General features: G+C 40.6%; 1 long non-coding RNA gene across 1 annotated transcript; it reads left to right on the top strand.

Annotated features, from left to right (window-relative positions):
- The first annotated feature begins 5,093 nt into the window (after positions 1-5,093).
- On the top strand, positions 5,094-6,785 carry LOC147455207 (uncharacterized). Its single transcript, XR_015188478.1, has 2 exons — positions 5,094-6,429; positions 6,545-6,785. It is a non-coding gene; the product is annotated as an uncharacterized LOC147455207 (long non-coding RNA).
- The last annotated feature ends 6,513 nt before the right edge of the window (positions 6,786-13,298 follow it).

Below are 13,298 nucleotides of genomic sequence, written 5' to 3'. Positions count from 1 at the left end.
CTCTCTCTCTCTCTCTCTCTCTCTCTCTCTCTCTCTCGTGTATATATTTCTTCAGTAAGTACATCATGCTAATTGCTACTTAGTACTAACACCCTAATTATATCAATTGGTATCAAAATAAGGTTTATTAGTAGGTACTACATATAAAATAAAGTATCTCTTGAATCAAGTGAAAGTGATGAAAGAGCATGGTAAGTTCAAGATTGAAAAATTCAATAGCAAGAATTACTTACATTGAAAGATTCAGATCAAAGATTAAGTCTACTTGTGCTCCCAGCAATGGCAGATAAAGCTTAGAACGTCCTTGATTGAAAGACATTGGGAACAATTTGGCTTTGCTTGGAATCAATGGTGGCATTCAATGTTTCGAAGATGAAGACCACGAAGGAATTGATAAAGTCACTTAATACCACTCTACGATAAACCATCTGCATCAAACAAGGTATTTGTCATGAAGCAATTGTTTAAAACAAAATGACAGAGAATGGTTTGGTTGCAAGATATTTAAATTCATTTCACACCAATATAAGTCAGGTTCAATCAGTGAAAGTCATCTTTTATAAAGAAGTTCAAGATCTCCTAATACTATCCTCTTTGTCGAATGATTGGGATAGTGTAAATGGCTGTAAGTAATTCCATTTGTGGTACGAACACTTTGAAGTTCTCTTAAGTGAGAAAATGCAAAGGAGGAGCACAGGAGAAACATCAAGTGTTGCATTGTCAGTAGAAACTAGAGGAAGACAAAGCGAGAGCTACAGGAACCGAATAGGTCATGATCGCTCAAGACATAGCAGGTCACATATCAATTCTTCTATGATATAATACATCTGTAATTACCAAACATTATTTGATCCTAATGGAAAATTTCCGTTTTTGGTCCACCTTTAATTTTGGAGCCCTTCCTTCTCTTAGGAAAGCTAACATTTGATCATACCAGCGATTCATATGAACTTTTTGAGCAAAACAAAATTCAACATCTAGGTGTGTATTTGAAACCCCTTATATAATTTATAACTACATGAAGCTTTTCAATTGTATACAGAATGGTAAAATTAAAATCCTAGAGTAGTAACATCCATCTAGCTAGCCTACTTTGATGCTAAGAGAACTTGGAAGCCTTTCTCACTAATTATAGCAAGGCTTGATTATCAACATGGAAGATAACCTGATTTCCCAACAAATAATGCCAAAATTTTTGTAACGCATATACCATTTGAGAGATTCTTGTTCATTGAATGTATAATTCAATTTGAAAATTGTTGGAATCTTACTAGCATAATATATATTCCTAAACCAATTCTTTTGTTTCTTGTGCATTAGAACAACCCCTACATCTAAATTCAATGCATTCACAAAAACATGAAAAGGTAGTTTCCAATTGGTGATTGTAGAATAGGATCTACAACCATCATTTTCTTTAATGCATCAAAGGCATTCTGTTGTGATTTTTCCAAAGAATAATCAACATCCTCTTTTTTTGAATGTGAAAAAGGTGCACATACAAGTGCAAGGTACCTTAGAAACTTGTTATTGCCTGTTGTGATTTTTCCAAAGAATAATCAACATCCTCTTTTTTTGAATGTGACAAAGGTGCACATACAAGTGCAAGGTACCTTAAAAACTTGTTATTGCCTTTGATTTGGCCAACAATCCTCATTGTTTGAAGAAATAATATATCCCAAGGGCTTACATCTTTTCACTAAAATAACACATTGTAAATGGATTAAGGTGCTGAGATGTCAAGCTCAACATTTACTAGTATTGGATGACTATCAATGACATGCATCATCACCGCCACACCTTGGTGGATACCTATATCTTTGTCACTGATGATAATACTACAACTGGACTACACCATCTTGATCTACCTTATAGAGTGATGATACATTTATCCATCTAACTCACTCATTAGCTGTTCACTCTAAACTTTTGTACTAGTTTCCTCTTATGTTGTATTTTTCCTTTTATACATTGTACACTTCTTCTCTTGAGTTAGTGAAGAATAAGAATAAGTTTTTGCCTCTTTCTGTGTGTGCTTGTAAGAGCTCAAGCTCTCTTCTTTTCTATCTCATAACATGGTATCAAATCTTGGTTGTGTTTGAGGAGCTATGAGCAGCAAGCGAGAGTAACAAAAGAAGCGATCTTGAATTTCTGAAGAGCCATTTCCAAATAATATTTGATTGAGGTGCTTCTTTTTGGAGATTTTGCATGTTTTGACCCCCATTTTGGAGTGAGAGTGCGTTTGCATGCAAAAATTCTAAGGTTCAAGATTTTGCAGATCTATCCTTTGGTGGTGCAGAAAGTTTCATTTTGGTTGCTCATAGGTACTGTTTAGCATTGTAGAATAGGTGTATGAGTGCATACAGTGGTTACACATGGTAACTCACTATTTTTGACAAGTTGCTTAAAGTAGTTTAAAGTGCTAAAGTTTTGCAAGTATGTCATCGAGCAATGGAGGACTTAATCCGAGTGTCATATTGAGAAGCTGGACACAAAAAACCTCCATGCTTGGAAGTTAAGAATGACCATTTTTCTTATGGGTTAAGGTTATTGGAAGTATATTGATGGAGAGCATGAGACAACACCAACGTTACCAAAGCAAGGTGCGATTGCTGCACAAAAAAGGAGTTTAATCATTGGAGTTGATAGGAAGCTCGAGAGTTCATGTATTGGATTTTTGTGAGTGTGCAAGACACTATGATTGGGTGCATACAAGATTCTTACACCCCTCAGGAGGCTTGGACACCTTTATTGTTGTTGGATCTGAAAAACATAAAAGCAACCATCAACTACAACTGAATATTGTGCAGACGAAAAATATGTTTATTAATGACTATTTGTTGAAGATAAAGAACATATGTGAGTCCCTTGCATCAATCAATGTTACACTTGATGATGATGATAAGGTGGAAGTATGTCTATGAGGCTTATATCTAGAATACAAACAATTTAAAAATGGTGTCCATCCTTGAGAGAATATTCTCTTATTTACAAGTTTAGTGTCCTTGTTGATTGTGGAAGATAAGTAACTTGAGGAAGAGTTATCTATGAAGTGAAAAAATAAATATGAACATGTCCTATTTAACAAAAGAGAAAGAGGGAGAGGAGATGATATAGGTTATGCAGGTGGTTGTGGAAGGGGCAACTATCAAGCGCAATAGCAGAATAATTTTGAGAGAGAACACAAGTGGTCAAGGAAATTTTAGAGGTAGGGGGAGGCTGAGAGTCCGTGGAAATGTGCAACGTACAATGCATGTCAAATTGGTAATGTTGTATGCTAGGGTTGTGGGAGGCATGGTTATTTGTGGTGTAGCACATGTTAGATAGTATGTGTGCAAATGTGAAAAAATATGGTGATATTGTCTGAGATATGGATTCATGTGCTCAAATCACATGACTAGTCATAGGGAGTGGTTTAAGGAAACGACAAGCTTTGCAAAGTCTTGACTATGTAGAGACTCGAGATGATATTGTACATATCATTATGCATACAAGAAATATATCATTGTCTATGGTAGATGGTAAAGTAAAGTACTTGGCTGATGTGTTGCATGTACCTAAAATCACAAATAATTTGGTTTTCGTTGGGCTTAGGGGTCACTTTAAAGAAATAAATTATATCACATGTGCTCAAAGGGTATTAAAAAAAACCTATACTTATATGCTTTGAGGTAATAAAACAACCCCTTTTTCTTATGAAACTTACATAATTTTTTTCAAATGTAGTAAAACCTCCCTTTTGTAAATGTAATCTTGTTAATGTTTTTTTTTTAATTCCAATTTAAAATCCCTTATTTTGAACTCATGTGCTATACTTACATTTTTGGAGGTGACCCCTCGAGCTATTGGGTAGAAGGTGTCGAGCAAGATTTGCAAGTCGGGTTTAACTCTTCTAGTCTTTTTGTTAAAGAGCATGAGAATAATGGAAGGTTGGTTGTGCATGCAAAGAAAGTGGGAAAAATACTTTAAATGTAAATGTATCCGAGGTGAATGTTGCCATGTTTATAGAAGGTGCAAGAGTTATTTTGCAAATATTGAGATTGGTACAAATGTATTGGTAATGTAAATTTGCAAAGGTTGAAGATGATGAAAACTAAAGAGATGGTTATATATATGCCAACTTTTAAAGTTAAAATACAAAAAGAAAAACGTGAAGCTTGTTAGTTTGAAAAGCAGACAAAGCAATGTTTCCTCATGACAAGGATGTAAGGAGAAATGTGTTGAAATTAGTACATACAATTGTATGGGATCCAACAAAGATTGCAAGTATGGGTGGATGCAAATACTATGTGAGCTTCATTGATGAACATAGGAGGAAGGTATGGATCTATTTCGTGAAGCAAAAAGGTGAGGTGTTTATTCACTTTCAAAATTTCAAGTCTATTGGTGAAAAGAAAATTTTCTATGCACAGTTGATTCAGCAACAACAAAACACCAAGACCTTTGGGTCCTACCACCACAAAATCACACGCTCGCAGAAAAACAATCAAAGTAAAGTTCTGCCAAAAGCTTTCCACAGTCAAACTTAGCACCTTGCGAATGAAGATACTTGCAAAATCTGAGACACACACATACTCAACATATTTGCAACCTGGAAAAGCCTAGATGTGACATCACAAACATGCAGAACATCACACAACCAAGGAACCCACTTACACACAACTCTTCTTCACATTCCTCGGGACAATCGCACGGACAACATCGCTACCATGTGCCTCCTTAAATAAAAATAATAACCTGGTGCCAGCGCTACAGAGGGAAATCTCACCTCCTGCGATGCGTCTGACTTGACACACATTGTGCGTCTTGCCACGCTATGTCCTGATTCCTTTTATTTTTCTTCTCGAGCTCCCCCTAAATCGAATGCGTCTCCTCACATTCTCCATAATTAGAGCAGCTTCAAAAATTTGAATGACATACTCACCCTAGACAATTTTCTTTCCCAAAGGCTGGCCGCACAATTCCCAAACAATTTTCAAAACTCTCCACAAGAAGGAGGTGACTCCAAAAAAGTCGCTCTCCAAAACACCTAGACAGTTGGCCATAGGGGTACCTCCAATGCCCAAACCCTCAAATTGCAGTGTTTTAAAACGCAAAGGGAAGGTGGGGAAACCTTTGAGTTGTCGGCAAGATGCTGACTTTGTCGCTATAGAGAGAAAAAAATGGGGTGCTGATGGGTGGGTTTTTAAACGCCATCGAAGGCGCTGCCTCAGCAACCTCCAATGCCCTAGTGTGCCCTCACGCTCCTAATTGAGGTAACAAAGGGTTGGAGCAATGCATTCCAAATTATCAACCCACAATGAGGAGTTCACCAAAAGAATGGCAAAGATCGCTAAACGTACAAAGTCCTCCAAGTCTGTTCGTGGCTTCTGATAGCCGCAACGCTGTCTCGCGGGTTGGGGCGCCCATTGGATAAGTGGATGTGGAATGGCGGCTTCTTCAGGCTTTGGGTGGGCGTGGTTGCGGCGCCTCCTGTTGTGGCAAGGGCGAAAATGCGTCTGCGGGTCAAGGGTTTCCTTGGGAGTGAGGCACTTGACTGGCCCGACCCTTCCCAATGGTGGATGGAAGTGTAGATTATGGCACCTTTTTTGAATCAAGGCATGGCGGTTGCCTGGTTTCCTTTGTGAAACCCTACTCTTGCCGTCAAGGGGTTCCGGCCTCAGTTTGGAAGACGTTGGCTGCAGAGGCTTGGATGTTGTATGTTGGATGCAAAAGCAGTCCTGGTGGGTACTCTCGCGGTGTCTTGTTCTGCTAGCTTGGCAGCTGTTGGTCCTCCCTCCGACAAAAAATCGCTTGCCCTAATAGGTTGTGGACGGTCTCTGATGGAGGATTTGGATCTTGTGGGCTCTTGGTTGTGTGCTCTCGGGGATGCTTGGTGGGTCTTGCCATGAATGGGGGCTCGTGAGGTGTGCTTCTGACGGGGTGGGCTCCCTCATATGCCTGGATGGCGAGGTGATGGAGCTTGCTGCTCCTCTTTATGTGGCTCTACTTGGCGGCTTGGTCTTCTTCTGTTACGGATTCTCAGGCTGGTTAGATTCTTTTGCTGCTTGGGCATAGTGGTCTATTGGTGGCAGAGGTTGGCATCATGGTGGCATCCCTAGTGGTTTGGTTTCCTTCTCGGGTCTCTCTAGTTGCTATTATGTGGGGTTGGCCTCCCTTGTTCAAGCCAGTACCTTGTGGATATTGTCATGCTATCTTTAGTTTACTATGCTGTTTTTGGTGTTGTTAGCTTGCTGGGAAGCTTGGATGTTGTATGGTGGATGCAGAAGCAGTTTTGGTGGGTACTCTCGCGGTGTCTTGTTCTTCTAGCTTGGCGGTTGCCGGTCCTCCCTTGCAGGACAAATCGCTCGCCATGATAGGTTGTGGATGATCTCTGGTGGCGGCTTTGGATCTTATGGCCTCTTGGTTGTGTGCTCTTGGGGATGCTTGGTGAGTTGTGGTAGGTCTTGCCATGGATGGGGGCTCATGAGGTGCTTCTAACGGGTTGGGCTCCCTTATATGCTTGATGGCAAGGTGATGGATCTTGTTTCTCCTCTTTATGCAGCTCTACTTGGCGGCTTGGTCTTCTTCTGTTGTGGATTCTCCGACTGGTTCGGTTCTTTCTTGCTCGGGGCATGGTGGTCTATTGGTGGCAGAGGTTGGCATCATGGTGGCACCCCTAGTGGTTTGGTTTCCTTCTTGGATCTCTCTAGTTGTTATTTTGTGGGGTTTGGCCTCTCTTGTTCTGGCCAGTACCTGTGGATCTTGTCATGCTATCTTTAGTTTACTATGCTGTTTTTAGTGTTGTCAGGGCATCAATGGCTCGGGAGGAGCTGGGCTTGTGATTGTTTTTTTGGGATATCCTTAATATATTCCACTCACATTTGTGAGTTTTGCAAAAATAAAATAAAAATTTGCTAAGATAGAAAATAATATCCCTTGAAAAACATTGCAATATCTTCATAAGTGTGGTAATAGACCCACCTTTTGGGCATATAAGGTGACACTTTCCCAAATAAGACCTATCGTCTTTTGTAATAGCAATACAAAAGAGGTGCCACAAGATATACAACACATCACTAATTCCTTCTACGAAAATGGGCTAGAAATGTAGATGTTGGAGGTCGAAAATGGAATAGTCTTTTTATTTTTTATTTTGGCAAAACTAACAATTGTGAGTGATTGTTTTATAATGTCACCAAGAAAAATACATATCAACCTCAAGCTTATGCCAAGCCTCGAGGGACGGAAAATTACATCAGAGCTTAGTCAAAAGTACCTAGTATCGTAATGTTATCAAAAGCCCAATAGCACGGCTTGACCGCATGGTGAGGGTTGCCTTAATCCAATCATTGGTGTTATATCTTTTACCTACCACATATATTATCTCCGTACTTTTTTGTACAATCTCTGAGAAGCTAGCCATAGATAGGTTGCTATTAAAGACTCGGTAGCTCCTGGCCTTCTAGATATTATTGAAGAAACAATACTTTACAATTTGAATACATATTAGAAGTGCACTACTTCAAAATTTTTTCCCCCCAAGGCACAGATCCTTCTTGAAAAACCCTATCTTCCACGTTCTTTGTATCCATTTGCACATCTTTCTTGCTAGGCCTCTAATAGCTCAACATTCCATGAAAGGTCAGCGAGGTTTTCGCTAGCCAAAAGATCTATCAAGAAAGGTTGGCCCTTGGCCCCTCTTCTATTTGCCATTGGGTCGCATCCTCTAATAACGATGCTCAAAGTTTCTGCTGTTCAAGGGGAAATTCAAGGTTTAACTTTGCATGATAACGACCAACTTCTAGCCAAGATGTTTGTAGATAGCTCCCTCCTCTTTTTGAAAGCCATTTTGGCTACGACACATGTATAGTGAGCTATTATTAGTAATCTCTAGAATACACGTGATATAGGGAGTTTGTGATGAGTGACGGCCCAAAGATTCATCTTTAGTCAATATCATAATTAATAATTAATTTTATGTATTTTTATTATACTAATAAACGTTAGTGTTATCACTATTATTGTATTATTATTATTTTATAATATTTTAAGCATTATTATATACTATAATTACTATAATAGATATGTATATGTGTGTGTGTGTGTGTGTGTGTATATATATATCCAGGGGGGAATATATAGAGAGAGAGATGAAGGGAGGGGGGGGGGGGGGGGGGGGGGTATAGAGTACGAGAGGCCAAAGTGAGGGAGGGAAAAAATAAGAGAGAACACAAGAGAGGGAGAACAAGAAAGAGAATGCAAGAGCGAGAGATGAAGTTTTTTAGAGAGGGAGATACAAGCTACACAACTTAAATGTGTTAAGTGAGAGATAATGAAAGTTATATAGAAAAGGAAAGAGGAAAAGTATATGGAGAGATGGAGAGAGAGAGAGAGAGAGAGAGAGAGAGAGAGAGAGGTGAGGAGGGAGAGAGCATATGTGCAAGTCATCGAAAAAATATGCTAGTATGTAGGGACACCTTTTGGAGAGGAAGTATGTTACATTTTCATAGCCAAGGAAGGAAGTAGAGGAAGATGGCATAAGGACGGTCTTACCAAAAATGGCAGTGTCTAGAACCTATACAAGTGGAGCTTTTTGACCATAAAAAAGATGCTAACTAAAAACTAAACTAATGACGTTTTATTGAAAACTAACTGTACTGCATTTTGTTCTGTTGAGAGTCATTTGCCACCATCCAATCTCCATCTTTTGAATGGAGAAAATTTTGAAATGTTGCCACGTTAACGTGTCTACATTAATAGCAAACTAGATTTCCAACTTGAGTTTCTAGAGCTGTGTATCCAGTTTCTCTTGTGGTTCCTTGTATTCTTGAAAAATAATAGCTACCAAACTAATCAAAGTTTAGATCAATGCTTATCACTTGCAAAATCCTTACTAGCTCTCAATTTCTAGGCTCCAAATTTCCAAGAAATATGGCCTTCTTGCCCTTGTCTACAATAACTACATTAATTGAGAAACCTAATACTTTGTAGAGGCTTGTTGAGGACTATCTATATTTATATACGATATTAAAAAGACAGGGGTGGGGTTTACATGTGGCTACAAATGCATATGCCTGCAATTGTGAGGCCTTCGACCTTCTCCTGTAATCGCTTGCTCCCTTGGAATATTTCGGTTGACGCTCCACTCAACAGGCGGGCAAGTGCGAACTTCTCTCTCTCTCTCTCTCTCTCTCTCTCTTGTTACCATATACATGTGGTAGTGATGTGTGTGAACACACTAGGACCGCCGGGGCATTTTTTCCCTCTTTAGGAGGTTTTTTCCCCCGTGCATTGTATATACGCCCATCACTCTAGGGCTATCTATCTTTCCATTGCACACTAAGGAATACACTCTCTATTGTGTACCTTGAGCTTCCTTCGTCTTCTCCAAGCTGTGTGTGTTTCTCTGCAACCCTAATTCCAACAATTGGTATCAGAGCAGGTCACGTCCTCCCGGGCTTAGTCGCCAGCTGCTCCAGCACACGCCTGCTCACTTTCTCCGATTTCAGTGAGCTTTGGCGAGCGTTCACAGGTCGACAAATATTTTGGGAGGGCTCGAAGAGCTTGGTCTGCTCAGAATTTTGATTTGGGCTCATTTCGGCCTCCGTTTCCACTACGGGCAGTACTGCACAGGCTATTTCGTCATTTTGTGTAGATTTTCTGTCAGTGCCGTTTTCTGCATAACAGGTGCCTTATAGTCTTCTACGGTTTGTGCTATATAGCACAAGTTGTTCCCGCTCCATTTCTCCTATTTTCGGGCAGTTTTCACATCAGGTGCAGCATTTACCATGGCTGACAACAACAACACAGATGTGTTCAAGATGTTTGCTGCTGAAGACAGGTTGGATGGGGACAACTACCCTATGTGGGCTTATATGATGCAACACGTTCTTGTGTCAAAAGGTGTCTGGAACATTGTGCAGGGCATTGATGTACGTCCTGGTTCTGAAGATGTAGGCGATATTGAGGATGTTGCAGGTCTTGCTGCAAGGATTGCAGCTGTTAGAGTTGTTTTGCCTACAGCAGAACAAGCTCGTTGGGATGTTAAGGATGCGCAGGCTCATGCATTGATTGCGTTGTCTGTGAAGCGCACCATTATTCCTCACATCCGTTCAGCAAAATCTGCAAAACAGGCTTGGGATATTCTAGCAGGTCTTTATGCAAGCCGCAATGAGGCTAAAATTGCTTTGCTGCGTAAAGAGCTAGAGTCGAAGATTATGCATGAGGAAGATGATATGGACACTTTCCTTGCTAGTGTCAAGGATATCAATGAGCAACTCATTTCTGCAGGTGAAGTCATTTCTGACAGTTCCCTTGTGCAGACTGTTCTTGATGCCTTACCAGATTCCTACCAGACTTTTGCTAGTACTTGGAGACTGATGACCCAAGGAAATCCTGAAGTTGTCAAGTTTGATGCATTATGCACATTGCTGTTGCAAGAGTCACTTTCTAGAAAAAACAGGACTAGGCAGCGTGCAGTTGAACAGGCTTATATTGCTTCTCAAAGAAAGGGTGGTAACAGTAATGCAGCCACTTCTTATGGTTCTGCTGCGAGTGGCAAAATTTCTGTTCCTAATGCTTCTGCTGGCAGCAGTTCGTCTGGCAATTCTGGTGATAAGGGCAAAAAGAAGATGCGTTGCCATTATTGTAAAGCCAATGATCACTTGATCAAGTCGTGTCCTAAGTTGAAGGCCAAAGAGGCTAAGAAGAAAGAGGGTGGTTCCACTGCAAATGCTGGTTCCACTACAAATGCAGCCATTGTTGAGTCTTCTGTGAAAGGAGATTGTGATGCTGATGTTGATGCAGAATGGGCTTTTAGCGCAGAGTGCACTTACAATCCTGCTGTCCATGATGCATGCTTGTCAGTTGCTGCAGATTCACATGTGTGGTATTTCGACAGTGGTGCTACAAAGCACATTACCTCACATCGTGAATTGTTTACCTCTCTCGAGTCTGTCCCTCATGGGAATTCAGTCACTTGTGCCAACAACGCCTCTTATCCAGTTCAGGGAGTTGGAAAGATTGTGCTCACTGCTGCTAATGGCAGTTCCTTCACACTTGTTGATGCACTTTATGTACCTGGGATCAAGAAGAATCTATTGTCTGTATCCGCACTTGCTAGACTTGGACTTGTAGTCAAATTTGTGGATGACAGATGTACAGTTCATGATCTCAGTTTTGGTGATGAAATTGTTGCATCTGGGCTTTTGTGCCGTGGGCTGTATAAGCTCACTTTGTATGACAAGTGTGGACAAAATTTTGCAAATGCTGTTGCAGATTCAAGGGCTATTTCAGATGCAAAACTTTGGCATGCACGTTTTGGTCATCTGAATTTTGCCAGTTTGCTGCGTTTGCAGAAATCTGATATGGTTGCTTCTTTGCCGCCTCTTGAAGCACCTATCAAACATGTTTGTGAAGGCTGTATTCTGGGTAAAATGCAGCGTTCTAAGTTTCCAAAGGATGGTTCAGTTAGGGCCACATGCAGGTTGCAGCTTGTGCATAGTGATGTTTGTGGGCCCATGCAAACTCCGTCCTTGGGCAATTACCTGTACTTCGTGACTTTCATTGATGATTACTCCAGGCATGCGTGGGTATTTCCGCTTAAAGCGAAGTCCGAAGTTTTTATGTGCTTCAAACAATTTTTGGCTATGGCTGAAAATGTCTCAAAATGTACTATGGGCACCCTCCGTTCCGATCGAGGGGGGGAGTATATGTCTCATGAATTTAATGCATTTCTGGCTAGTCGTGGGATAAAACACCAATGTACAGTGCCTTATACACCTCAGCAAAATGGTGTTGCTGAGAGGAAAAACAGGTCACTAACGGAAATGGCACGATGTATGGTCAAAAGTCAAGCTTTGCCGCATTCTTTTTGGCTTGAGGCCATCATGTGTGCCACTTATGTACTTAACAGGTGTCCTACGAAAGCTTTGCAGTCTATTACTCCATATGAAGCATGGCATGATAGAAAACCTTCTATTGAGCACATGCGTGTTTTTGGCTGTTTGGCATATGCTTTGGTGCCACAAGTGCAGCGCAGAAAATTGGATGATAAGGCTGTCAAATGTATTTTTGTTGGTTATAGTGCTGAAAGCAAAGGTTACAGGTTGTATCATCCGCAAACAAAACGTATTTTGGTTTCACGGGATGTAGTGTTTGTGGAAGATTCTGTTCAACCCTTGCTGTCATGTACTAGAGACAGTAATGTAAGCTCACAGGACATTTATGACACTTTGTTGCCTCTTTTCAGTGGTGGAAATACGAATGTAAGTTCCAATGAGGCAAATGTACAGCCTATGGGGGTTTCTGAAAATGTTTTAGAACAGCCTATTACTGATGCAGATGTACATGATGTACTTGATGAGGAAAGGGCTGAAAATGAGCAGGCTAGAGGTATGCCAAAATGGCTGGTGCACACTTTGCGTGACAGTAAATTGGATGCACCTTTATCTAGTCGTACTCGTTCAGGCTCTCGCCATGCATCTTATGCATCAGATTGTTATGCTTTGGCTGTGTCTAGTTTACATGATGTTGAGGAGCCTCTGTCTTTTGATGAAGCACAGAATTCAGAAAATTGGATTGCTGCCATGAAATCAGAATATGATGCACTTATAGAGAATGACACATGGACTTTATGTGATTTGCCTCCTGGCAAAAAGGCCATTGGTACCAAGTGGGTTTACAAGTTGAAACGCAAGCCGGATGGTGAGATCGATCGCCATAAGGCTCGACTTGTTGCAAAGGGTTATGCACAACAAAAAGGCATAGATTATGAAGAGACTTTTGCTCCCACTTGTCGTATGACTACTGTGCATTTTCTATGTGCATTGGCAGCTCATTTTGGTTGGGATGTACATCAATCAGACATTGTTACTGCTTTCTTGAATGGTGACATATTTGAGGAAGTTTATGTAACGCAGCCTCGCGGTTTTGTCATAAAAGGACAAGAGGACAAAGTGTGCAAATGTAAGAAGGCTTTGTATGGGTTGAAGCAATCTCCTCGTGCTTGGTATGAGAAAGCTGACACTCATTTGGTTAAACGAGGCTTTCGTAACAGTCCAACAGAAAGCACATTGTATGTAAAACGTGAGGATGATGTATTTCTCATTGTGGTTCTTTATGTTGATGATTTGCTGATCACTGGACCAAATGAGAGACATATTGCTGAATTTAAGGCTGATTTGAATGCTACTTTCAAGATGAAAGATTTGGGGCTGTTGCATCATTACTTGGGTATACAGTTTAAGCAGTGTGATGGTGGTATTGCCTTGTGTCAGAAAAGTTACATAGAGACATTGCTATGTAAGTTTGGACTT

This window comes from Adiantum capillus-veneris, chromosome 6 (genome assembly GCF_014529385.1).
Source record: "Adiantum capillus-veneris isolate H3 chromosome 6, ASM1452938v2, whole genome shotgun sequence".
In the NCBI taxonomy this organism is placed as follows: domain Eukaryota; kingdom Viridiplantae; phylum Streptophyta; class Polypodiopsida; order Polypodiales; family Pteridaceae; genus Adiantum; species Adiantum capillus-veneris.
Note: the sequence above shows the minus strand (reverse complement) of the source record. Positions and strands in the feature narration are given on the sequence as shown.